Below are 27,423 nucleotides of genomic sequence, written 5' to 3' on the forward strand. Positions count from 1 at the left end.
TTTATTTATTAACTTCAATTATGGATACTCGTATTATGTTTTACACTTCATGTACGTAAAAAATATTTCACAATTTTTTTTTCAAAATAATTACTCTAGGCTGTTTGCTTTTTATTGCTTCCTTTGTCATCCCATAAAATGAGTCTCTGCCCACTTTGCCAATCACAGAGCAGCTCAGGTTTGATTGTTAGTCATGTCTATGATTATATCATCACATCTGCACTGCTCCACTCCCAGTCTTTCACTCAACCACAGTCCATGGCTGGGAGGAGAGGCCAGCAGAGGATTCACAGTATTCACAGTATTGCTTCCTCCATTCTTCTATGACCTGAACCTTCCATCATAGACGACCAGTGCTCTCTCCTCTAAGGTTTGTTTAAACCCTGGCTGCTGACTGATTTTTGGTGTGAGCTGAGGACCTGGAAACATGCCGGGATTAGGATGCTTATGACACATGGAAGCCATGATGCAAGAAAGTTGGGATATTTGTATGCTTTGTGTATTTGTTTTATAAATTTGTGTTGTTCCTCCAATTTTCAACATGTTTTCAATTAGAGAATTGCACGTGAAAGCTCAAGTCTCTGTGTGAAAAAGTCTCGAAATAGCTATGATTCAAAGTTATTCTTTTAACACCTGATAATCTCAAGTGTTGGCAAACATGTAGAGGTTCATATAATTTTATAAATTGTGTTAGCCATATGAATTGTTTCAACACATTTGGAGGATAATCTCTTGATTTCTGGGTAAAGGTATAAATGTAAATACCTGTCAACGTATCAAGTCTACTTCTAGGAGGATTCTAGCAAATGTGAACAATGAAACATATACAGGAATGTTGATTGCTGCATTACTAGTGATAGTGACAAACTGAAAACAGCCCAAGTGTCTAGTCAACACTTGAATCCATAAAAAAAATGTGGCATTTCTCATAAAGGAAAATAATAAAGCAATGAAGTAGGTGGCCATAACTATAGATTTAGGATAAATAAATTTCCAAATGGTAACCTTATATTAAAAAGTAAGGTATGGAGGAGGCGCCTGGGTGGCTCAGTTGGTTGGGCGACCAACTTCGGCTCAGGTCATGATCTCGCCGTTCATGACTTAGAGCTTGGCATTGGACTCTGCTGAAAGCTCAGCAGGGAGCCTGGAGTCTCCCTCTGTCTCTGCCCCTCCCCTGCTCATGCTCTGTGTCTCTTTCTCTCAAAAGCAAATAAACATTAAAAATTTAAAAAAGATAATGTATAGAATGATGCATGCTATACAGTACGAGTTGTGGAAGGTACCAGGTTATAAAAACGAATACCATATGTCACTTATGGATACATACACATGTATAAATAAAAACAAATATGGGTGGGAACATCAAATTTGTATGCTTTTTGTGAGGTAAGAAGAACAAGATCAGGGAGGAGTTAACCCAGGGAGCTCAAATTTATCTGTGATGTTTGTTGTTGTTGTTTTCATTGTTTTAAAGTGAATGCCTTAATTTGGTAATCTTTAAAACTGGATATTTTCCAAATTTCAGAGTCAACTTTTTTTTGGTTAGAGAACTTCCTAAGTTATGCTGAATATTTCCACTGTGTCTGGAGACACACCGTGTGTTAGTGATGTTAAAAGTGATGGAAATAACACAGATGGGGCAGCAAGATCCTTCTGTGGCAAAGCTTCCCACCGACCTTTCACTGGGAAGTTCCATCCACTGATGTTCATTGCCTGGATGGATGATTTCATCTGAGGTTACACAATGGTGCTTTTCTAATTCCGTCATATTTTTCACTTTACTAGTCTAAATTATTCTGTAAAAAAAGAAAAGGATCTTTCTTCATCTGCAAGGGCTATTTAGCTATACTGAAATGTAGTTCACACAAGAACCACATTTAATTATTTCCTTTTTACTACCAATTTTCAGAATTAGGGGTTGTTTTTCTTTGTTTAAAAGAAGTTTGAAAATTGGGGCACCTGGGTGGCTTAGTTAGGCAGCCAACTTTGACTCAGGTCATGATTTCATGGTTTATGAGTTTGAGCCCCACATTGGCTTGCACTAACAGTGCAGAGCCTGCTTGGGATTCTCTCTCTCTCTCTCTCTCTCTCTCTCTCTCTCTCTCTCTGTCTGCCCTTCCCCCACTTGTGTGCTCTCTCTCTCTCAAAATAAATAAATAAACTTTCAAACAAATCTTTTTAAAAAAGGATAAATGTTAAGGTTTTAAAAAGCTGGGTGGTGAGTATCTGAGTGTTTATGCTATTCTCTAAACCTTTCTAAACTTTGAGATATTTTATGTTGAAATGTTTAACTGAACAGAAAAAAAGCCTATTTTTGTAAAGTTCAAAGTATACTTGAAGTATTCTTACGACATTAAGAAGCTTGTCCTAAGCTCTTGAGAGTAGATGTTATATAAAATTTTAGAGACCTAATAACATTTGTTTAAAAGGTAGGAAGGAGGGGAAAAAGAAGAAATAAGCTAAAAATGTAAACCAGTGGAGTGAGGAGCAAAACAGCCACTCAAGAGCCCAGTGGGGAAGTGAAAACCATGTGCAGCCCAGGCAGTTTTGCTATGGTCTGACTGCCTTTTTCAAATGAGAAAATATGAGTAAGCCAAGCAAACAAAGAAATAAACAAACAGAGATACTAAAATGTTCTCTAAAGAGGCCAGACTCAGGAGGGGAAAGCTGTCACAGCAGACAGCACACAGAGGGGGCAGGGGAGGCAACAGGGAGCTGGAAGTCCCCGGAAGCTGTGCCAAGGGGAGGGTAGAAGGGAAGTGGTATTTTGACACATGCCTGGAAGGAGCATTGGCAGAAGACTTAAGACCCTAGGAATGCATCCAGGCACTTCTATTTGGGGACCTGAGAAGAAAATGCACGCATAAACTGAGTTAAGCAGGACTGTGTTTGATGGAACTGGAGCCAAGGCAAGGGACCTAGAGCAGAGCTAAAGAACCAGGTTTCTGGAATCAGAAAACCAGTGTGTGAATCTGGAGTCCACACTTTCCAGTTGGGTTACCCAACAGCCTGTTACTCGAGCACTCTGGACTTCGGTTTCTTCATTCACAAAATGGGATAAAATAATACCTCTTCCTAGGCTGTTGCAACAGGGTTAACTGAAATCATTGTGCTATATAGCCTAGTAGCTTTTGAACAAACAGAGTTTCTATCCTCACCACTACTATTGTCATTCTTGTTTATTTAAATATGTAAATCGGTAGATACAAGTGCTGTGGTATATTATAAAAGCTACTTGGTGGGACCGGCCATCGTTTTGGTTATTATCATGGTATATACACCCTAAAAAGAATTTTTACTGAAAGACCATCTGGAAGAATAAGAAAGAGAAAGTCTCTGTATAAGTCTATGTATGTTTTTGTATACCCCTAGATTCACAGGGTGGCTCAGGATTGTTTCAGAGAACTTTCTGCTGAAAGAGGAAGGGAGGGAGGGAGGATGGAGAGAGAAAGACCTGCTGTTAAGTGACTTCACCTCTCTGGGCCCCAATTGCCTCACCTATAGAAATTCATAGACATGAGGTCCACGTTAAATAAACATTATTTCCACGGCACTTTCCTCTGTGTATCTTTGTACATACCTGGCAGAATAATGGCATATCACAGTTGACTGTGCCACCCACTGAATATGCCACTTAATGATCCAGAAAAAATTGAGGGAATTTGGCAGCAAGTCTGTATTTATGTCTCTGTACATCACAAACACCTTCTGATGTATTGGCTGGGCCTAGATCAAATGGAAGGTGATATTTCAAAGAGACCGTAAAACTATTTGAAAGCTCTGAAAGCAATTATGAGTGAGAGCCAGCAACCCTCCCAAAGGACCTGGATCTCCATCCCGGGAGGCCTCCCCAGGAAAGGTGCCTGCCTCCATAGCCTCTGTTTATATATTCCATTGGCCTCTTCTCTCTCACTTCCTCTAAAATTTCCCATCTCCACCCTTTGTAGCTTTATGGAATCTGCTATAAGGAAGAGGCTATCATATCACCCTGAAGTTTACACTCCATGGGGGTGGCTGCGTATGTGACTTTTTGTTATTGAGACCAGAGCCTATCTCTTAGCAGCTCACTATCAGAGGACCGTTCTGTTTCCCTCTTCCTCTTTACTTCCCCTCCTACAGAGGTGCAGGTCAGTGGATTCTAGAAATGCCTTCTACAACCTTCTCTCTGCTGGCCTGAGCAAGTGAGGGAAAAGGTCTGGCTCCTTACTCATGGGGCACTGTTCCCAAGGTCAAACCACCCCTATTCTTTTATTTTTCTTTCCTGAATGAAGAATGTCAGATAAATGCCAAACAGCCACACTTTTGAGTGATTAAGCAAAGCCTAAACTTCAAGAGACTGACAAACAAGAATGCATCAAGCCTTCCTACACAGATTCTCTGTGGTCTGCATGCAGAAGAAGGGGCCCTGAACTTTATCTCGTGGGGACAGGACACACACAAAAAACACAGGCCAACAACACTCATACAGAAATGTATAATCCAGAGCAGATTCATCTGGCACAGACCTGATATAGAAGTGTTGTGAGAATGCAGATTTTAGATTGGGGGGAAAAAAGAATGTTTTTGACATAGCAGTTAAAAAAACCTTTCTGAAGATTTTGCTCACTGGTGGGTCAGATCCCGGTGCCGAGTGCATAGCTTTTAGCAATCAGGTGGCATATTTGCACAGTCCTGGGCAATTGCTTCTTCAGAATGAGTCCATAAAAGGAAAAGCTGACATAAAGTGGTTGAATCTGGTGGATTTGAGCCACAGACAGAAGCCCCATTAGCAAAATAAGAACTCTATTTCTGAGGAGGGGGGGAAGCAATTTTTGAAGAGATTTTCTCACAATTCTGGCTAAGGTGAGGAAAGAGTGTAGGAGAAAAGCTTATGAAAGACAGGGGCCATAAAATATGTACTCAACTCTTCTGGCCTTAAGGCAGGATCTTAGGCACAAAGGGGATATAAATATGGACAAATATAGGTGCGCTTGGGTGGCTCAGTCTGTTGAGCATCTGACTTTGGCTCAGATCATGATCTTGCAGTTCATGAATTCGAGCCCCATATCGGGCTCTGTGCTGACAGCTTAGAGCCTGGGGACTGCTTCAGATTCAGTGTCTCCCTCTCTCTCTGCCCCTCCCTCCCTCACTCATTCTTTCTCTCTGTCTCTCAAAAATAAATAAACATTTAAAAAAAGAGAATAAGATGGACAAACATAGGGCCTATTCTTAAGTTACAGCATAGATATCAATTACTCAAAATGCAGTAGGAAAAGATGAAAATCAAGGTCAGAGAACAGATTGGCTTCTATGGGAGTTCTCAGAAGGGATTCACATACTCAGTTCATAAACATTTAGTGCTTGCCTATGACAAACACTGTACCAAGTCTTGGTGATACAAAGACAGAAGTTCTGCTCTTAGGTGGCTTCAAGTTTAGTAGGTAGACAGTGTCATAGGCAAAGAAGCCCAATAGAAGTTCTGGGAAGGATGGTTTGATTTCATTAGAAGCAGGTAGGAAAAGAGAGAGACTAATATCTTGAAGGCTGAGTCAGCACTTGGAGATACTTAAGGAATGACCTCTAACCAAGAGGATTGAGTGCAACTTTATAAATGAGATTAACCCTTCCTATTGAGGATGTTTGGGGTCAGAACAGCCTCTAAAGTATGGGTTTGGTGGATGCATTTGTTTCATTTCAACCTGTCTCAAAAGGACAGAGGACATACCATTCACACCTATGATTACAGAAAAACAAGATGAATAGCGACAACAGTATCCAAAAGGTCAAAGATGTCTCTAAGATGTGTCCAGAAGTTCACTTCACAGAGCCATAAAATTAAACTTCTCACCATTGATACATAGGAAGAAGAGTTTAAGAAATATCTAAAAATTCTGGGGCGTCTGGGCGTCCGACTTCGGCTCAGGTCATGATTTCATGGTTGATGGGTTTGAGCCCCACTTCGGGCTCTGTGCTGGCAGCTCAGAGCCTGGAGCCTGCTTCAGATTCTGTGTCCCCCTCTGTCTGCCCCTCCCCCACTTGCACACTGTGTCTCTCTCTCTCAAAAACAAACATTTTTTAAAAAAGGAAATATCTAAAAATTCCACGTGGAATCCAAGATAATTTTCATAAAAAGATCTTAACACTTTGAGCAATTTTTAAAGTTTAGAGAGAGGGTCATATTACTGTGTCCCCACCACAAATACACACAGTCACATGTGCATCCACACCCACAAATGCAACATTTTAGATGAAGTAAGTCAGTTTCATCCATAGTGCAAGGAAATGACCACGGGCTTTTGAACCAGGTAGCTTTGAAGTCAAATTTGACTCAACAATGTAATAATTTTGTAGCTCGGGCAAGCTATATGACTTGTCTGAATTTCAATGTCCTTATCAGTCTAGAGAATAATAATACCCACTGTGTGGTTTTGTCATGAATTTCAATGCCTGTTGTTGCACAATTAGAAAATGTTGGAGGTAAGATCCAAAACCTATGTTGGTAAAAACTGCACTATGATCCCCTGCAAGGAGCCCAAGGCAGTATGTGAAGAATGGAAGTCATTCAAGGAATGGGGCTTTCCATGCCTCACACACCTCTTTCCCCTGTTTCCCCCAGCATGTTAATACCTCTCCAACTCTCTTGGTATGTGTGTCTCTAAAATGTGTATGCTTCTAATTCATTTATTGGGGTCTCTGTACACCTTGGGCATATGTTAATTTCGCTATTTCTTTCAGTGTGTGTGTGTGTGTGTGTGTGTGTGGTTCTATGTGGAAGGGTTTGTGTCTAAGTCTCTACCTGGCTATATCTGTATTTGTTGCTCTATATCTTTGATTATAACTGGATCAAAGGCCCAGTTGTTGTTTCTTTATTCCATACCTGCCCCACCAGCTTCTTTTCCATTTCTCCCTCCTTCTTTTTTCCCAAGAGCCTTCTCTCAAAACTGGACATCGTATAAGACAGATGGATTCAACTTTTTGCTGAATTATAAAAATTACAATTTAAAAAGAAGCTGGAAAGAGCATTCTCTTTTTTCTCTGTTTTGCTGTATTCATGTGCCCCCCTGCCTCTTGGAAATCAGTGGCTACAGTTTTTAAAAATTGAAAGCTCTCCTGCCTCTGGTGAAGTGTGAGCCAAAGGATGGATTAAGTAAACTGTTGTTTATGATTTCAAAACAATTTATCCAGTAAGTACTGTTCCAGGTCCCCTCCTGGTCACAGGCACAAAATTTAGTAAGAAACAATTAATTTGTGTTTTTTTTATTAGAACACTAGCATATACATGCCCATTCTTGGACGAAGAGAATGCTTCATTTTTCCTTGTTTTTGAGGAAGAAAAAACATCCTCCCATCGTGCTAGTTTATGCAACCTTTAGAAGGGAGGTGGAGATATGCTTGATTCCACAGAAAAGCAAAAAAATAACAATTATTTCTCCCATAAAGCTTGAAAACCCATATTTATAAACATAAGAAACCTAATACAGACTGCCATTGAAGGGGGGGGGAAAATCTTCCCAGCCTGGTATGAGAAAATGTGGCCTGTGGCCAGTGAAGGAAGTCTGGACAACAGAGAACATTCTAGTGCCAAAAGGGGGACAAGGGTCAAAAGGATAAAAGTCATCCAACCTTGCCGAGTACCTTTCTGGCAAGAGAAGCCTGAATGATGATGAGAAAGGGAAACTTTTCATCTTTCCTCAACAATTGGAAAACTGACTACAAAAGAAAGCCTTTTCATGGTCGGGCAGAGGAAAGACAGGGTGAGGATGGGATGTGAACGTTTGTGCATTTGATTCATGCAAAAGAAAAGGTGGATACATGGATAGAAGATGTCAGTGTTCGGGGCGCCTGGGTGGCTCAGTTGGTTAAGCGGCCGACTTCGGCTCAGGTCATGATCTCGCGGTCCATGAGTTTGAGCCCCGCGTCAGGCTCTGTGCTGACAGCTCAGAGTCTGGAGCCTGTTTCAGATTCTGTGTCTCCCTCTCTCTGACCCTCCCCCGTTCATGCTTTGTCTCTCTCTGTCTCAAAAATAAATAAACGTAAAAAAAAATTAAAAAAAAAAAGATGTCAGTGTTCAAAATGTATTTCATTTGTGACATTGTCTGCATTCTGCCATAATACAGTAGGTCAGCTGTACATTGTACAGTAATTCGAATATCAGTGTTTTCTAGAACCCCCTAATCTTGGAATCACCATCTAGTATAAACACAGAGAACCACAGACTTTCAGACCTTATCAGACAGCAAACTTTAATCTTTTGTACAAAGCTCTAATAATATGTCCTACAACATCCACACCAGTAAGAACCCTAACTTTGACAAATGAATTACTGAAATCCAAAAATTCCATCTATATTGCATTTGCCTAACTTCCCAGCAAGGAGTGTTCTTCACCGAACACATTTTGTGATTTGTCCTTTGTATACTCCTAAGTGATCAGATCACTCCTGTTCCAAAATATACACACTATCTTCCAATAATCCCTTCTGGAATCTGCCCTGGCTCCCAGGCCTCCACACTCTTCCACTTTTGACATTCGGGTCAATGTTTACCTGAAGGTTGGTGTCCAACACATCTCCCGTCCTCTCTGGTTGCCTGGTCTACCAAAGCTGCTTGACAAGCACACTCACAAGTCTGCACTGTAATCCCTTTAGGCCAGGAAGGTGAGCCACATAAAAAGCATCAAGGAGCTCTGACACCTCTTCACCCAGGGCAGTTTCATTTCCTCCTGGCCTGTTAATTTCAATTAGAGGATCATTCTTTTAGACAAGAACACCAGGCCTGGAGAGGGCAAGAGAGCTCCATGTTCTCTCTGTTGCCTCTTTATCTAACTAGAAACCTGGAACACTGAGCCTTATACTTGCTCCAATGTACCTTAAAAGAACTTTGGGTTGTTTTGCATTTGTTATAATCCTTAATTTCTCAAAGTTTGACAAGAGTTAATTTTGGAATTAATTACAGAAATGAAAGAGGAGAAACGCTTTTTCTGTTCTTCAAAATGGTGGATTTACCTTGGACTGAAGACTGGAAAAAGTTGAGGGTAAGAGTAAACAGGAAGCTCACCTTACTGACTTCATATCCTTGGTCCTTCAGATCCCTCCAAAGAAAATTCCTCTTGCACTTCTAGCCGTTGTCAAGAATCTATTTGTCCCTTTTTCTCCCAACTCAGATCCCATCTGTCACCTTGACTCTGTGCCACTTTTAGACTGTAAGACACCCAGGACCAGAGGCCCCATTTAGTCTTCACAATCCTGAGTACAAAGCCCCATGCAGAATGGACACTGTTGCAATGACAACAATACAACAAGACAACAGTGGTCTGGGCTACTCTGAACCACTAAGTAGTTGTTAAGAACATGAGCTTTGAACATAAGTTCATATCCTAACTATATGACCTTGGGAACAATTCTTGATTCTCCTATGATTTAATTTTACTTATGCAACTAGCTTGATAGGATTGTTGTGATGAATACAACAGATAATACGTGAATGGTCAATAAATGATACCAATTATTTACATTATTTTTCATCACCAACAGTAAAGTGAAGACATGGAAGTTACCTCAAAAGGTTATTTTGAACATCTTATGAAAAAAAAGTAGGTTAAAAAGACCTGTCACGTTTCAGGTATTTAATAAATGTTAGCTTCTTTTCTTCCTTCAGAAAATTAATACTATTATAAATTACCCTGGAAACAATGCTATAGATCAATTGAGTAATGTGATTAAAAGAGAGTTAACCTACAAACCACAACTAAATATCAATTTGCAAATTATTGGCATATTCAAATAAAATATCCTTAACTCTAGAATTGTCTGTAACTTAATTGAATTGACTTTGATTTTTCAAGAGGCACTTCGAAGTATAGAAGGGGGTATGGTGTTTTGTGGTGTGGTAGTATAGAAGAAAGAACAAGGAATATTTCTTCAAAGACCTGAGTTTCTATTCATGTGATGTCAGACAAAACACCAAACCCCCTTAATTCCTTAGTGAGAGTCATAATAATTCTTGTTCAACTTAATTATACAAGGTACTGGTATACACATCAAACAGCTTAAAACATTTTGCAAGCTGCAAAGAGTTATGTAGAATTTAGTTATTATTGGGGAATGTGGCTATAAGTGCAATTAAAATTACACACAGGTGGTTTAGGGAATAAGGTTAGGGCTACACATGAATTTCTAAAATTATTTTGTTGACCTACCAGAGTCCTCACCCATCCCATTTGATGGAAAGAAGCTATTTTAGGGCATGGATCAACTACCAAGTTGTTAAAAGATACTTTTTAAAAGAGAATATAATCATGATTTTCATACAAGCATAAAATGAAATGCCATCAAATATTTTTATTTAACTTACTAATCAATGAAGGAGGCAATAAGATGTCACACCAGGTCAAAAAAGAATTAAAAGAAACATATGTTAATATGAAGTAAAGGAAGACTGAGATGAGTTTACAAATAGATACAAAACTGGTTTATCTACAGGGCAACAGCCAATTGGGTTCTAACAAGCACAAACAATTTTTAATATGGAAAGGATCTTTTGCATTAATATCAGTTTTATACAACTTAAATAATTATAAAATAGTTCAAAGGCAATGAGGGGGAAAGATATTCTGGATGGGTGAGCTAGTGGAGACACCCAGAAATATTCACATATATTTAAAAGTTGTTTAAAACAACTTTACCATTTTTCCTAATATCTGTAAAAAACAAGACAAGATGTCCAAAATGGAGTCTTTTTATTAAGCCCCATGTCACCAAACCAAGACTTATCTTAGTTGTAGTTTCAGCTCTCCCAGAAATGGCATCTTAAACCAGGCAGTCAATCAGCAATCATGTAATCAGCCCTAGATAGGCAATCTGCCTGATAGACCCTTTCATCCCCCAAAACAAAGTGACCTTGCGGTAACCAACTTGCTTTTCCACCTGGTGTAACATCCTTGTTCCTGCTCCCTTCTGCCTATGAAAGTCTTCCATTTTGTATCGCTCTTCAGAGCTCCTGTCTATCTGCTAGATTGGATGCTGCCCCACTCATGAATCATTGAATAAAACCAATAAGATCTTTAAAATTTACTCAATTGAATTTTGTTTTTTAATAGAGCTAGGAAGTAGGGTAAGCCAATAACTAATTAGTTATTAAATCCATGTTAAGGACTTTCTGTGTGTTTAGGGAATAGATTGGAATGAGGAAAAGGGAGTGTTATCACTTATGTGTCTCATATTTAAGACACTTAAGTTTTGGTTACGGAACTATGAAAAATGAACAAGAAGTGGACAATACCACCTTCTCTTTCCTCTACCTTCAATCATTTCCCCCCACCCTAAGATTGCTCTGGTTCACCAATTCAGAGCTACTTAATGCCCTTACCTAAGGAAGCTGTTAGTAGCAATCAAACAGAGATAGCAGGCAGCATGGATCCTGACAATTTCCAGACAGTGTGTTTTCTGAAGCTCCTCTTAAAGAATCTCTGTGAATGGCCTTGTAATTGTATGTAAGGAGTTTCAATGCCATGGGAAGTCACAACAGCAGACCAGGAGCACAAAGTCCCCTTGAGTAGCTCAAAGATATAGGTTTTATATGAATAAGGGAGTTAGGAAAGTGGCAGGAGAGAATTGGGTAGCCCTTAGTTTTGAAAGTTATTTTTCAGTGATAAAAAATATCTTTATCATCACTGCCATCATCATCACTACCAGCAGTTTCAGCAGTAGCAAATTCACACATTGAAAACCATTTTCAAAGCTTGAAGCAACTATACAAATGGCATAATTTGGGATGAATCTGCTTACTTCATACAAAATTATATAGGAAATAAAAGGTACCAGTCAAAACATTTTTATTTTGCTGGACCATTTCCAATTATCTTCAAAAAAGTTTTCCATATTCTAATAAAGTAAATAAAATGACCATATACTTTATAAAAATGTGAATCTCTGTAGCATATTTTTACAATTGAAAACATACCTATGCTGTTTCCACTGATTTTACTCACTTGTTATTATTATAGGATGTTTTATAAGACATGTGGTCAATCATTGGCTCTGATCTAGATCCCAATATTTGGTCAGGAATGCAATCTCCTAAATTACAATATTGTTCAGAAGCAAAAATAAGGACTTGTTTACATTAATTACATTTAATTATAAGATTTCCTTGCCATAATGCCTTGTGTAGAAAGTGTAGAGTCCTTAAAATTAAAGAGATCTTTGATTTTTAGACTGGGAAATAATTAAGTGACCTTTGAAGCAGAAAAATGACTTTTTCAAGATTATAGAGCACTCACCAAATTTTCTGTTCACACTAAGTTTTATACAGGTTGTTGACTGATTGATCAGTCATATTCATTCATTCATTCATTCTTTCATTCAATAAAACAGGTTTTTTTAGCATGAATTATGTTCCAGACCCTTCTAGCAGTTGGAGATACATAGCTGAATGATACTGTCATTGCTTTCAAGAAGATAAAATCTGTTTAGAGAAATAGACCAATCATGACACACAGGCAAGGGGAGTCTACATAGACTGGGTTTGAAAAAAAAATAATGGCTGAGACATAGACCTAGAAGAAATCAGGAGACAAACCAGAGAAACATTCAGGAGCATATGGAATATGGTCAAGGATTGATCTAAAATTTCCAAGCATTCAATATCATTAGCATGACAGCACTTGAACATAGTTTGGGAAGTCACAACAGTAGACAGAACAATGCACCATCTCCTTGAGCAACTCAAAGGCAGCAATTTATCATGAACAGGGGAGGTAAGAAAGAGTGGCCAGGAGGGAATTAATCAGTTAGCAAGGATAAAAGGAGTCTTCTGTGAATTGTGCATTTTTAATTTAAAAAAAATAATAATAATAACCTTTACCCCCAAATTGAAGTTCTTAGGTCAGACATTTTTCTCCCTCATTTATCATCATCATATCTACTTCCTGTTCACATATGCACTTGAAGATTATCCTTGCTGCTTTAAATGAGCAATGAAGAAATGGATTGTGGGGACCATGGACTGGCTGGTTGGATTAGGGGGTGAAGAGTCACACCCATCCATAACCTAATAGAGGAAAAGGAGAAAATCAAAATAGGGTTTCCTTATCTACCTCCTAAATATCTATGTCAAAATATTGCCCCAAATGCAAAGTTAGGGGTAATCAAGCACATTGAGAAAATTGCCAGATACCTTTGAAAGCCCAGATGCCTAAAATCCACCTGTGAGAGATGAGATTTGGGACCATGAAAGCAATGAAATAGCAAAATGTCTATGGTACTCCTACCCATCTTTTAGCCCCAAATCTCCTCCCTTATTGAGATTCCCCTCTTCCCCAGAAAAACCTAATCTCTTGAAAGGTTCTGCTATGATCACAAATATTTAGGTCACTAATTTTTCTGTGCCAGGAGTATTTGCAATTTAACCCTCAAACTTGTAGTAGAGAGAGATACTCTGTCCCCTAAATAATGGGTTCTTTATTATTTCCCCTTTCTCCTTCTTTCCAGGATTCTAGAAGGAAATTATGATTGGTCTGTCTAGGCCAGTGGTTCTCCCTACTTGTTCATCAGACTCACCTGGGAAGCTTGGTAATTGCTGTTCCGTCTACCCTAGTGATTCTGATTTAATTGCTGTGGGCTCTGGCTTGGATATTGGTCATGTTTTCAAATATCTGTGGATGATTGTAATATGTATTCAGGTTTGAAAATGATTAGTGTAAATCAATCTGCATGGAATATTTCTCAGTGGATATGGTGCTGCTAACTTGTGCCCACAGAGAATCAGGCTTCAAAGAAACTGGCCCTGTAGTCAGTTTCTAAAGTAGTCATTCCTACTGCTATGCCAGAAATAGAAAACTCCTACATCCTTGAAGTCATTATTGATGCCACTTCTGGACCCAGGTTTTTGTTTGTTTGTTTTTGAAAACAGTCAAAGTATTTTGTTACTTGCAACCAAGAGCATCTAAGTTGGTCAGTACAGGATAAGCTATTCCATAGTAACAAACTTCAACATTTCAGAGGTTAAATACACTTAAAGTTTATTTTTTTCACCCCACATCCAATGCAGGCTAAATAATCTACCTCCATATTGTAGCTGTGCCAACTCAGACACATCCCCTCTAAGGTAGAGTATGATAGAAAGAAGTAAGTGATTTTATGTGTCAACTTGATTAAGCTATGATGCTCAGTTGTTTGGTCAAACACTAGATGCTGCCATGAAGATAGTTTATAGATGTGATTAACATTTATAGTTGGTTGACTTTAAGTAAATAAGATGAATTAAAGGGATATCCAGCTTGCTAGTCTGCCTTACAGATTTTCTCTATATATGGCCTGCCTTATAGTCATAAGACAATATACTTTGGTGAAATAAACTTGGTTTTGCAACTTACTAGATGTATGGACATGATAAAGTGATATACTTTCTTTTAAACCTCAATCTACATTCTGATAAAATGAAGATAGTGAGGCCTAACCTATTAGGTGCTTAAGAGGATTGAGTGAGGTAATTTGTATGACATCAGTACTCTAAACTGGTAGTTATTAAGTAAGTTTTAATCTAGATTCCTGATTATAAATGAAGACAAAGTTAGCTAAAATTAGATGTGCATAAGGGCTAGTCAAATGGGAGATCAGATGTCCTGGGGATATACTTTTTGGTCATCTATGGCATCTCCATGGGGTAACTAGCATCTTGGGTTATATAGAGTCTTCCAGAATTTTCTAGTTTTATTCTCTGTTTTCAACAAAAGTGCACCCCCACCACACACACAAAATATTCTAACATATATCTGCCCATGAACTTGGGCAGCAGACTTCTCATAGATGTCCGTTTCATGTGAGAACTATTCTCTTGGGGCCCTGGGTTGACTATAGGGAGGATAACAAGGGACATGACAATGGGTGGGATGAGGAGGTAAATGGAGCCTGGATTATGCTTGCCCTGACCTAGGCTTTGGTGTTCTCTGAAGCCAGGAAGAAAAGGAGCAGGAGGAGAGAGTTGAAAACGGTGCTGGAAGACAGCTAGATGTGGAAATATTGAAGAGGGACAGAAAGTGGTAAGAGAAGGGGGGGGGAGGGTAGAGCTGTCCTTGGATTCTTGGCCCATGTTGACATTCTTTTAAACCCTTTATAAAAATAAAAGAGAAATGATAAAAAGTAATTTTATTGGACAAAGGCTACTGCTTTCAATTCTCCCATGGCAGGAAAGACAAAAGCAAGAAATTCATTCCTGGATTTCGCCAAATCACAGAAAAGCACATAAGAGGGATAGTCTAATTCCCAAGCGGCATTATAGAAAACATCAGAATGAATGAAATTTAAGCCTGAATGCAAACATCTGTGGAATTTTTCTTAGAGGAGGGAAAAAAAGAATGTGAGATTAAGACCTATAGCATCTGAAAGAGTAGGTTAATAAAAATAATAAGTATTTACCACAGTTTTGTAACTCAAATGGCACTCCCACATGTCAAAGATTTTCTGGAACATCAACATCCTTGAGAAACCACAATGTTTACCCTGTGTTTAACATGCACATAATGTACCCGTGAGTGCTGTTTTTGCCTTCCCAGATTTCTTTCATCCTTCTTCTGCTACAGAAACTTTCTTTCTTTTGAGAGTCAATTCCAAGTGGTTTAGGTAGGGCTGCCCTGAAACCAATCTGCCCTTCCTAGACCCTGCCAAAGGGGTGCTTCTGTGACCCAGACCTGGCCTCTTGCAGCATTTCAGGCCCTAGGCCAGAGTCAATTGTTTGAAATGGGCACATAACCCAAACAGGGCTTATCAGAGTCTTCTCTATGGTTTGATATATAGACTTTGAGAAAGAGCAAGGAACTTTTTCCTTCTCTGGGATTGGTGAAAGCTGAGGATCAAAAGTCCTGGAGAGGATCAAAAATCCTAGAGAGAAGCTTTGCAATCGCACTGGGTGCCTGCTGAGAACAAAAACAGTGAAGGGGAAAGGAAGCAGGTTCAAGAGATGAAGAGAGACTAACTCTGATGACAGCCTCCCAACAGGGACTTGTGCTTTCTCACTCAATAAGGAAATCCTGGAGTGACTAGTACCAATAAGAAAGGGGCTACTCAAGTGGTGCAGGCCCATGAGGGAAGAAGGCCTTCCTCATTAGCCTCCTGAGACAAGTCCATGTAGGATAAGGGCAATGGACCTTCCTGTCCCCAAGAGTAGATAGCCAGTGTGCCTCTCCAAGGAACTCACTGCTCGGACACATGGGCACTCTTCTGTCTCCATCAAGAATCAGATGGAGCCTGCACTATAGGCTTGTTCTCCTCTTTCCCTGTGAATAAGATATTTATTTTTTTATTTGGCTATAGTTGAATTTTTAGTGAAAAGTCTCTTCAGATAAAATTTTACCTAATTGAGGCCATGCAAAAGGACATGTCCTAAAACCCCCCAGGAACTTCTAAGGCTCTCATTCATGAATCAGTACAGTTTCTAAAAAAACTACCATGGGTACAGTTAGAGGAAATAAAGGGAGTGCCAAGTGTGCACTTAACCTTAAAATAAGGCCTTTCTAGGAGGGGCTCATCATGATTGCCTTAAATGGAAGATTAAACTGGTGTATGTGAGTTTGTGCGTGTGCGTATGCATGTGTGTGTGCGTATGCGTGTGTGTGTGTGTGTACACACATATGCAGAAAGAGAAATGCAGGGAAGGGGAGAGGGTGAGGAAACAAGCTGGGGGACACCTAAATCTGTACCCCTTGAAGGCTGAAAAGTGTAGGTCAAGTGCTGGGGGTGAAGGAGTCTGGAATACTCAAGCGACAATTTCATCTCAAAAGTCAGGGTCTACACTGATTCCAGGGCACATATGGGGCAGCCAGTCTACTTGTACTCAGGCTTCAAGGTAAATCAGTGAATCCCAGGCCAATGTGGGGGTGGAGAAAATAAAATAAATGAAGCAAAAGGCAAATGTAAGGAGGCACACTAACAAATTTTTTAATTAAAAAAAAAAACAGGAACAAATGGGATTAGAGGAAGATATTTTATTTTTTTAATATGAAATTTATTGTCAAATTGGTTTCCATAAAAAACCCAGTGCTCATCCCAACGGGTGCCCTTTAGAGGAAGATATTTTATTTTATTTATTTATTTATTTATTTATTTATTTATTTATTTTTAAAAAATGTTTATTTATTTCTGAGAGAGAGAGTGAGACAAAGCATGAGTGGGGGAGGGTCAGAGAGAGGGAGACACAGAATCCCAAGCAGGCTCCAGGCCCCGAGCTGTCAGCACAGAGCCTGACGCGGGGCTCGAACTCACGGACCGCGAGGTCATGGCCTGAGCCGAAGTCGGACGCCCAACCGACTGAGCCACCCAGGCGCCCCTAGAGGAAGATATTTTAATGCTCATAAAAACCTGAAACCCAAAATTGAAATGTCTCCTGTGACTTTTAGCTGAATATTTTAATCATGCTTATTAAGGGGGAGAGGAGGATAAAAGAAGAACCACAGAGCATACATGGGGTCAAATTTTAGTGCTATCATGGGTTGATTGTAACAAGGTATATAAACTTTTAGGCTTTGCTATGCTCATCCCTGCCTTTCAGGACTGTTGAGGGGAGTGAATGTCAACATGCATGACAAGTGCCCAGGACAGTGTCTGGTAGGCAGTAAGTTCATCCATTTGCCTCTGCACCATTCTCTGGATGTGTTCCCAGTGCACAGGCCAGAGCTTCTAAGTAACAATACCAGACATACCACCCTGATTCTCTTGCTAATGGACATGTGTCCAAACCTCAGGTGTGTGCATTATCGATGGCTCAGAGACTGCTTACTCTTCCTGGAAAGAGGAAGGTAGTGGGTGTGCTGGTCCAGCACAAGTAGAAGTCCACCTGCCTTGTTAGCATCACCTTTTACTAGGCCCCAGTTCCTTCCCAGCTACCACTTTCATGTTCACATCAAGCAACTCAAAGGGCTTAAGTGGAATTGCAGAGGGAGAACCATCCATAGCAAATACCTCTTTTCCAAAACCATATGCTGGGCCCCAGGCCAAACAGCAGGACTCGTGCCTGCCTCTGATTTCCTTGAATCAACTGCCAGTGACTTTGCAGCTCTACTCCCCAGGTTTCTGGTAAAACAGCTTAAGTCTTCAAATAAGCTGTGACTGCATGGATACAAAGGAATGATAGGTTTGCCAAAATACTTCCAAGGTTCTGTGTCTCTGAAGGGCTAGGAAGGTGATTATCCCTTCATATAGAGGTGTTTGAAGATACAGATCTTCTTGAATGCCTTAGAGTAGTGGGTGTCAGGTAGAAAAAGGATGGGCAGCTATTCTTTTTAAGAACTTGTTTTTCTTTTTTTCAAAAATTTTTTAATGTTTATTTAATTTTTGAGAGAGAGAAAGACAGACTGCAAATAAGGCAGGGGCAGAGAGAGAGAGGGAGACACAGAATCAGAAGCAGGCTCTAGGCTCTGAGTTGTCAGCACAGAGCCCAATGTAAGGCTTGAACTCAAGAACTACAAGATCATGACCTGAGCCAAAGTCAGATGTTTAACCCACTGAGCCACCCAGGGATCTCTAAGAACTTATTTTTCTAAGTTCAAAATAATGCATATTTAATGGAGAAAACCTAAATGCCATGTGTTAGTCAAGGCAATTAACATCAGCTCTTATAAACAAACAACCTCAAAATCACAGTGTATTAACAGAATAAAAAAATGTATTTCTCACACAAAGTTGAACAAAAATGTTCCTAGCTCTTTCTGGTGACTCCCCTCCAAACAGTGACTTTAGTCCAAGAATCTTCATTTTTGCTGCCTTGTAGTCCCCCGGGCCTCAAAGTCTTCAGCTAGACCTTCTGCATCATTTGATCAGTCAACAAGCAGAGAGAGAGAGGGGGAGGATTTCTCCAGATATTTAAATTGAGGACTACATACACATACTTTGCTTTTCCTATAGCCCACTGGTCAGAGTTGATCTCATGGCCAACTGACATGGCAGAATACTGGGAAATACTGTTTTCCTGTGTGCCTAGGAGGAAAATAGCATTGGTAGGGCTAATGTAGAGCTCTGCTTCTGCCACATCACCTAATAGCAGTAGGGTACATCAGATCACCTACAGCCCAATGACCCTGAAACAGTTCACTGTTAACAATATGGTTCACATCTTTTGTGACCTTTTTCTATGCATATATAAACATGCATAATGTTTTTGATTATTTCCTCAGGATAAATTCCTAGAAATGAAATCTGTAAATCAAAAGGAAGTACATTCTTCGGGGTTGATAAAGTGCCTTCAAAATGCTTCCTTTTCTAGGGCTTTATTTCAGCAAGTTTAACCAACTTGACAATATTTTTTGCAGATCTTCAGTACGTTCTAAGCTCACTGAGACAATTCTCTCTCTAGAGGTGTCCTGGCTAAAATGTCCTCCTCAGCTCCTATTTTCCGAGGAAATACACTTAACTTTGGCAAGTTAAGAGGGAAGGAAGTACATACTTGTGGGGACTAAAGTTGGATGAGCCCATGCTGCACAGCAGGCATAATGCAAGATACCTTACAAAGAATTACATTTAATATTTACGACAAGATTGAGAGGTAAGTAAGTATTACCCTAGCATTGCAAAGAGCATGAAGTTAGGTGCCCAAGACTCTTAATAGTATAGGACTCAAATAGGACTTGCCTCAGGAAAAATTGTAAGACTGACAAATGAAACTTTCTTCCCCCTTCCTCATCTTTGGGTCCCCATGATTGTCTCATCTCTAACCCTGTTACTCTACCAAAGCAGAACAAGATCCATGAGAATATGACAGAGGGCACTAGTCAGAGAATCAGAAGAACTAAGCTGGGATCCTGTCTGGACTTTTTTTTTAACCAATATGCTACGCTTACCTTGGTTAATCTGTTTTCTCATCCATAGAAAGAGGAGTTCAGATCAGATAACCTCTACATCTCTTTAATGGAAATAGACGAAGAGCACTAGACTCAGCGTCCAGAGACCAAGACTTGAGCACCAGCTCTGTCACCTGCATGTTGTGTAAGCCTGGCATGTCACTACTCCCTTGAGCCTCAGTCTTCCTATCCATAAATGAAGAATGCAGCCCAAATTGCATATCATATTCTTTTCAGGCCTGATTCCAGAACTCTTTTGCAGAGCCTAGTCAAAGACTTAACATACAGAAGAAGTACAATAAATGCTTATTGACTATTGGTTCTTCAAACCTCTCCATTCTGACACCTCCAAAATGTGCTGAATATAAATTCAATTGTATTGGATTTGGATCCTGCTTGCCCTGATTTTAATCTACAAGATGGACAGATTTTTGATGCAGAACCTTAGCTATGATACCATGTCCATCTCCACTTCCCATTAATTAATTCCTACATAATTTTGCCTTAGCTGTATATAAGGATGTAAATAAATGTTTACTAGGAAAATATTATGAAATATGTTTCATTAGTAATCTGGGGCTCTTTATGCTCCCCCATCAGTTCCAGTGAGAGAAGATTATAAGACCAATAACTTATGGTACCAACTATTTTTGAACTTTTGGCTTGCTCAAACTTTTTGAAAAGTTTGGCAAGGCATTCTATATGTAAACCCAAAGACCTGAGTCTACTACTAGGCATTGGGGATAGAGCCAAATATCATAGTGGAATTATAGTCCTGGCACCATGCTTTCCAATCATTTGGGGTTCAAAGACCTCTTGGACAGCCTAGTTAAAGCCTATGTAAGGTCTGTGTCCAGTAAAGTGCATATGCGCACACATGCATGTGTGTGTGTGTGTGTGTGTGTGTGCGTGCACATACACACAGGGTGATTTTTGAAATATCAAACACTGAGCATGGTTCCCTGCCAGCTGCTGGCTCTTTACTTGCTGGATTCTGGGGACATCTAGAGGGTTCCTAGAAGGAAGTCAGAACACCTGGTATTGTGGGTCACTAGGAAGATTTGGAACCAGTATGGAGGCATTTGGATGTTTTAATACCCAATACAGATGTCCTGGTGTAAACAACTTAGTAGCACACTTGCAGATACACATAGTATTTTGCGTACAAATTCAAGGGATTCAGTGACCTCTTAGGTGTTCATAGTTACCAAATAAAGAATCCCCATATTATTGGGCTTTCCTTCTGGAAATTAAAATAAAATAAAATAAAATAAAATAAAATAAAATAAAATAAAATAAAACCACTCAATTATGTGATTCAGGTATAGTTACTTTATCTCTTGAAGTATTTTTGCGCCTATAAAATAAATAAATAAGACTTAACCTATTATGGGGGACCTGGGTGGCTTAGTCGGTTAAGCATCTGACTTTGGTTCAGGTCATGATCTCATGGCTTGTGAGTTTGAGCCCTGTGTTGGGCTCTGTGCTGACAGCTCAGAGCCTGGAGCCCACTTGAGATTCTGTGTGTCTCTCTCTCTCTCTGCCCCTTGCCCACTCACGTTCTATCTCTCTCTCCTTCCAAAATAAATAAACATTAAAAAAAAAACTTAACCTACTATCTAAAGCTCTTGCCATGATGCCAAGTCTATGGTCAATGATTTAGTGAGGGACTGTACCTCTTGTGAGACTTGTTGTTTAAAGAGTCCAAATGCTGCCTCCTCAAACCCTTTTATGGAGCTAAGTAGGGTATAAATAAATTGGCATGGGGTCAACCATGCAGAATAGCATTCTAAAATGAGTCATGAATTGCCATGAGTTAAAAACTTGTTTTGCAGCCGCAGGAGTTGGAGGACAGCTGCTTATCAGAATCTGTAAAACGACCTTTCCTGGATTTGAATGCTTTGTGTAGTCATCCTTTGGTCTCTATTACTCCAAGCAAAGAAATTCCAGTTTCTTTACCTTCTCTTCAGTATTATTTTCAAGCTGAAATAGAAAGAAAAGGCTCTGGAAATGTTCTGACCAAAGGGAGTTGCAAGTTGCAAAAAGGTATTTTTCACCAGTACACAATCTTCCTTCATTCATACATGAATTACTTCCACAGCTGTACCTCAGATAATCTCTTCTCTTTCTCCCCTTTTCTCTCTTTTTCTAGAATTCAGGTTGCTTTCAAAATCCCACTCCACTGAGAAGCAAAGACCACCATGTTGCACAACTCCATTTTATTATGTGTGCCCTGTATGCCTGGAGTTGTGAAATGCAGTGGTATTCCATGAAGCTTTCTTGATGAACTCAAAAGATTATTAAGGATTTTCCCTGCCTTTCCAACCTGGAAGCTCCCAAGTTTCCCATCTTCTTCAGCGTCCAACAATTCATTTACTCTCTTCTTCTACATTTCCTAGTTTTAGCTATTTTTGAGCCTATCTGTTCCTCAGTATAGCTTGACTCTTCTCCCAGATATATATGCCTCAGCATGAATATCGCCAACTCTAAGATCATCCACAGGCCTTGGGTGGGAATGAATTCAGCTCATGTAGAGGCAGTAAAGAGGCAAATCTTGCAAGAGCAGAGGGTGGCTGCTGGATAACAGAGGAAGTAAGGTTGTATAGGTGGGAAAGCCAGGTGCCATGTCACTAGGAAGGCCAGGTCAGTTCAGATCTTTTATGGTGACAAACAGGAAGGTGTTTAGTATAGTTGTGTTGAAATAGACTAGTGACACTGTCCAGGCTGACACTCAGGTTTCTAGACAATGTTTTACCTCTGGTCATCTTGTGCTAGTACAAGTACTTGTAATAGTACATCCTTTTACCCAAATGAGCATAGCTAGCTTTCCAGGGATTTGGAAATGACCTGGGTGAAGAGAAGACACATAAGAACAAGCGTATGAATTCCTCTATGATCATTTCACTGATGAATTCAGAGACTTTCACATACTCTACTTTTTGTGCACAGTGAAAAATTTAAGCTGAACATTAACATTATTTTTCTTAGAATCTTGGGTGAAACCAAACTGACCTGAGGCAGAGGGTATCAGTCTCTCCCATCTATTGGCTTTCACATGTGACCAGCTGCATACCAGCTTTTTGCTTTAGGCCCTAAATAAGCAACTCTACAAACACAGGAGGAAGGGGGCAAGCTATTTCCCAGAAGAAAAATGAATGTGAGCACGATCAACAGCAATAGCCATGATATTTGAAAACAAACCCTTCTTGGGGCAGTTTCCAGGGTGACATTGGAGCTGGAAAGGGATCAGTGGCCATCAGGAGAATGTGTGAAATTCTCTCACGGATGGAATCACTTGCCAGGTGAAGGGCAAGCCCCGCATGGGTGGGATGCTGGCACTTCTACATGGTGCTTGGGGTTTATTCCAGGACATACTGAAAGCAGAGTTAGCAGATAAAGAACAAAGTAATGTGGTTTGGGGATGTTGATGTTTTTCACTAAAATTCCAGAAAGTGAATATTTCAAAAGAACAAGAGGCCAGAATATGGGGCAGGTACTGACTGAAGTAACAGTGAGAGCTTACTATGTGCTAAGCATCAGGCCAAGTGTTTCCTAGGTGTTATTTCATCAAAAACCCTGTAAGAGTTATGCTGTTATCATTCTCCTGTTCAGTTGAAATGTTGGAACTGAAATGAATTTAGAAATGTTTCTCTTTAAATTTATGTATAATTTACATGACCGTAGGATGCACCTATATCAAGAGTATAGTTTAATGAGTTCTGGCAATTATACACACAAATAACCACCTCTCTAACCAAGACGTAGAACATTTTCATCACCTAAGAAAGTTTTCTGTTGCCCTTTTCAAATCAAAATCCTTCCCCTAAAAGTCAACCACTCTTCAGGTTTCTATTATTTGTTATTTTTGCCTATTGTACTAATTTTCTAGGATTGCCATAGCATAGTACCACTGGATGTCTTAAACAAGAGAAATTTATTTTCTCATAATTCTGGAAGCTCAAAGTCCAAATCAAGGTGTTAGCAGGGTTGATTTCTTCTGAAGCCTCTGTCCTTGGCTTAGGATGAGAATGACTGTGTTCTCTCTGTCTTCACGTGGTCTTCCAACTGTGTGTGTGCATCCTAATCTCTTCTTATAAGGACACGAGTCAGATTGGATTAGGGTCCACCCTATTAACCTTATTTTCACTTAATCACCTCCTTTAAAGTCCCTATCTCCAAATACAGTCACAGTCTGAGGTACTGGGGATAAGGACTTCAACATATGAATTTGGGAAAACACAATTCAGCCTATAACCCCTATTCTTGAACTTCCTGTATATTTAACCACACAGATTATATGCTTGCATTTGGCCTCTTTCACTTGAAGGGAAGGAAAAATTCTTCTCTACCCTCAAGGTCTTCCAGCTGAACAAAGAATTAAATTTACAGGAGACAGATTAATAGGAGGAAAAAACCCACAAAATTTTATTACATTAGCACAATTGTGAAATTGAGCCCTAAAGAAATAACCAGGACATACAGTTTTTATACATTTTAGAAAAGGAAGCAATAAATCTGAGTAATTGACAAGACAAAGAAAATTTAACTTTGGGAGCATCAGTTAGTGAGGAATTCTCAACAGATTTGGGGCTAGGGTGGTAAATTAGTTTTAAAAAAAGTCACAAGGGGGGGCGCCTGGGTGGCTCAGTCGGTTAAGCGGCCGACTTCGGCTCAGGTCATGATCTCGCAGTCCGTGAGTTCGAGCCCCACGTCGGGCTCTGTGCTGACTGCTCAGAGCCTGGAGCCTGTTTCAGATTCTGTGTCTCCCTCTCTCTCTGCCTCTCCCCTGTTCATGCTCTGTCTCTCTCTGTCTCAAAAATAATTAAACGTTAAAAAAAATTAAAAAAAAATTTATAAAAAAGTCACAAGGGTTATTTTATAGAGAGCCTTCTGGGCTCTAAATTGCCTATCTCTGGCAATAAGGATGTCTCCTTACCTCTTTTTACATGGGAGATTTATTTCCTGCTTTCAGGGGAACAAAGGAGGGTCTGAGTGTCCTTCTTGCATAGGTTGTCTCATTTGTCTTTTTGTGCATATGTGTTCATTTCTTTTGGGTAAATATCTGGGTGGTGGAATGGCAGAGGCACAGGGAAGGTGTAGGATTAATTTCATAAGAGCAAACCAAACAGTTTTCCAAAGTGGTTGTACCATTTCCCAAGCCCACCAACAGTATTAGAGATCGCCAATACTTGGTATTGTCAGTTTTCTCAAATTTGATCACTCTCCTGTATGAAATAGTATCTCATTGTGATATTAATTGAATTTGCTTAAATATTGGTAATGTTCAGCCCTTTTACATGTTTTTATTGATATTTCATACATCTTAGCAAAGTGTATAATCAAACTTTTTTTTTGCCTTTAAAAAAAATTGAATTGTCTTTCTTATTACTGACTTGTAAGACTTTGTCAACATCCTGTATAAAAGCTATTAGTCAGATAAATGGATTGGGAATATCTTCTTCCAATCCGTGGCTTGCTTTTCCATTTTCTTAGTGGTATTTTTTGATGAGAAGAAAATTTTAATGTTATGAAGTCCAACTTGTCATTTTTTTTATAGTTAGTGTTTTTGATGTCTTATGCTGAGAATTTTTTTGCCTAACCCATTGTAATAAATATATTCCCCTGTGTTTTCTTCTAGAAGCTTTATAGCTTTATTTTTTACATGTTTTCCTATGATCTATATTAAACGAGGTTCTGAGTATGGTGCAAACTAATGTTTGCAGTTCATTTTTCCCCCATATAGAATCTAGTTGTGCTAGCATCATTTATGTAAAGACTTTCTCTACTCTTTGGTGACTGTCAAAAATTTATTTGACCATATATTGGAGGTTTTATTTCTGGACTTGTTATCGTGTCCCATTGACCTATTTGTCAATATCACCCTCTCTTGATTATTGTACTGTTATAACAAATCTGGAAATTAGGTGGTATTTTTATTGTTTTTTTCTTTTAAAGATTGTATTGGAAAATTTAGTTTTCTTGTATTAACATATACATTTTAGAATGAGTTTGTCAGTTACTACAAAAAAAAAGGCTTCTGGAATTTTTGCTAAGATTTCGTTGATTCTTTTAAGGAAATTGGGAAGCATTGCAATCTTACTGACACTGAGTCTTCTAATTCATGAATGTGGGATATTGTTCCTTTTATTTAAATCTTCTTCAGCTTCTTTCAGCAATGTTTTCTAGTTCTCAGTGCAGAGGTTTTATACATTTTCCACTACATTTGTCTCTAAGTATTTTATATTTTTTATCTTTTATAGATTGTATGTAATATTTTTTCATTTTCCAGGTTATATTTTTGCAGGTATATAGAAATAAAATTATTTTTACATATTGACCTTATTTCCCACATCTTTTAACATTATTTATTATTTCTACTAGTATTTTATAGATTCCTTAAAATTGCCTACAGATATTATCATGCCATGTGTAAATTAAGAGAGTTTGACTTCTTTCTTTTCCACTCTTTATACTTTTTTCCGCTTTATCTTGGCTTGTCACACAGGCTAGGACTTCTAATACAGTGTTGAATAAAAGTAGTGGAAGCAAACATCCTTGTTTTTGTCCTCATCTTAGGGGAAAAGAATTCAATATTTCACTGTAAAACATTTCTGCTAGCTACAAGTTTTTCATAGATTTTATTTATCAGATTGCAGAAATTCCCATCTATTCCTAGGTTATTGAAAGGCATAATGCTTTGTCTGTATCTATAGAGATGATTGTAGATTAACGTGGTAAATTACATTAATTGAATTTTTAATGTTAAACAAATTTTGCCTTCCTGAATAAGTTCTACTTGGGCATAAACATATATATATATATATATATATATATATATATATATATAAACATTATATAATATATATATGTATATGTGTGTATATATGGGTGTATATATACATATGTATACATACATATCTATATATGTATGTGTATGTGTATATAATACAACATCCTACTATATTCCACTGAAGCATGTCTGGAAGAATATATTTTTTTAGATATCTATGGAGATTGTAGAAGGACTACCCAGTGGCTGGTATCATTGAGATGTTCCTGCTTGCTCTGTGATGGGGACCCACTAAGAATTGATAAAGTGGTCTGGGGAGATAGGACCTGAGGGCATATCTCCCTCAGGGAGATATTGGAAGAAATTACAATCTTCATTATCAATCAAACCCACTATAATACCATGGATAAATGGTCTACTCAAACTAAAATATATTGTAAAGTTAATGAAATAGAGATACTCAGATTATGTCCTCAGTTCCGCTATAAGTTAGATATGTATGTGTATAACATTTTAATGTCTCCATGTTAGCAAGTACTTATTAAAGATTACATAATGTGCAAGATAAGTGCATCAATTATTAACACTTAAAATCCCAAATTCACCTTAATAATGGGTCATCAGTATTTACTTGCATTTCTATTTATGTAGATTTTGGTTATATTCTTCTAAAACATCATGTGTCCTCTATACTTTTCCTTCTTAGAGGAAATACATTTCAAACACATTGTAAAAATATAACAAAAATAACAGAAAAGGGGAATATGAAGAAAAAGAAGGAGGAGAAAATTCTCCCACTTTATTTTTGTCATGTCCAATGCTAAGTC

Source organism: Panthera pardus, unplaced genomic scaffold, assembly GCF_024362965.1.
Source record: "Panthera pardus isolate Hobbes unplaced genomic scaffold, ASM2436296v1 HiC_scaffold_6, whole genome shotgun sequence".
NCBI classification, from domain to species: Eukaryota; Metazoa; Chordata; class Mammalia; order Carnivora; family Felidae; genus Panthera; species Panthera pardus.